The 1,154-nt window shown below is 43.3% G+C and overlaps 1 non-coding gene across 1 annotated transcript; it reads left to right on the top strand.

Annotated features, from left to right (window-relative positions):
* The first annotated feature begins 772 nt into the window (after window positions 1-772).
* LOC129406677 (small nucleolar RNA SNORA42/SNORA80 family) lies at window positions 773-904 on the top strand. The gene has a single exon (XR_008631154.1). It is a non-coding gene; the product is annotated as a small nucleolar RNA SNORA42/SNORA80 family (small nucleolar RNA).
* The last annotated feature ends 250 nt before the right edge of the window (window positions 905-1,154 follow it).

Genomic DNA, 1,154 nt, shown 5'->3' with positions numbered 1-1,154 from the left:
CTTGTTGTCCTGCATCCTCAGGCTCTCAGATGCTGATGACTGTTACTATTTCTGAGCTGATATTTTTTTCCCTTGAAATTCGGTCTTATTATTTTGAGTTCCTTTCTGTGGATTTTATCTCTTTCTCTGTACCCCCATGAGGGGGCAGAAGAAGGAAGAGCAAAGAAGAATTTAAATGAATCTAGCTTGAAGTTCATCTTTATTCATCAGTCACTAAACATTTTTGGAGTAACTTTTCAGAGTGACTCCTGAAACAATTTACAATGCCTTTTTACGTTTTTTACAGTAATAACTGGGTACTTCTAGGGGGAGTTAAATTATAATCTTTAAAAAAGCATTTCCAGAGATCAGAGCAATGGTGCAATGGGTAGGGCATGCAGCGTTGCATGAAACTGACCTAGCCAGGTTCCATCCCCAGCACCCCATATGGTCCTCCAAGCACCACCAAGAGTGATTCCTGAGCTCAGAGCTAGGAGTGCTGGGCATGGCCCCCAAACAAAAATAACAAGTAAATGATTTCCCAAGCACTATCCGAGTATTCAACTTTCTCAGTCAATAATTTGGGCTTCAGGGCCGGAGAAATATCTCAACGGGCCAGAGTGCATGCTTCCACACAGAAGTTCCAGATTCTATTCCTGCACTACAGGGATCTTTAAGAACCTGCCAGGAAAGACCCCCAAGCTCTTAGCCCAGAATAACTTCTGAGGTTTGAGCGTATATGTAGTTTGAAAGTTACAGGTTTGAAAGCTCTTCTTGAAATTTCTCATCAGCTGCATGGGTTTGGGTTGCTGGTAGGTCCGTGCTCCGGGACCCTTCATAGCGCCCAGGCCAGAGCAGGCTTCGGCCCCACACCATTGCCTGGCCCTCCCAGGGGACAGCAGGCGCTGAAGCAGGTCACATAGTACAAAATAGGGGCAGCGTGTTTGAGTCATAGTGCCTGGTGACACTGGAAGACAAACATGCTTGATGTTTACATATTTAGATATTGACTATTTTCAGGGAGCCATTCTATGGAATAACCCTTTATCACTTGAACCACATTTTTACTTTAATGATGTCCTATTTGAATACACAAAATGTAGTGTGATTTAGTGATAGTTTTTATTTGTTTTGTTGTCACTCCTGGTGGTATTTAGGGCTTACTCCTGTCTCTG

This window comes from Sorex araneus, chromosome 7 (genome assembly GCF_027595985.1).
Source record: "Sorex araneus isolate mSorAra2 chromosome 7, mSorAra2.pri, whole genome shotgun sequence".
Lineage (NCBI taxonomy): Eukaryota > Metazoa > Chordata > Mammalia > Eulipotyphla > Soricidae > Sorex > Sorex araneus.
This window is presented reverse-complemented; position numbering and strand designations above follow the sequence as displayed.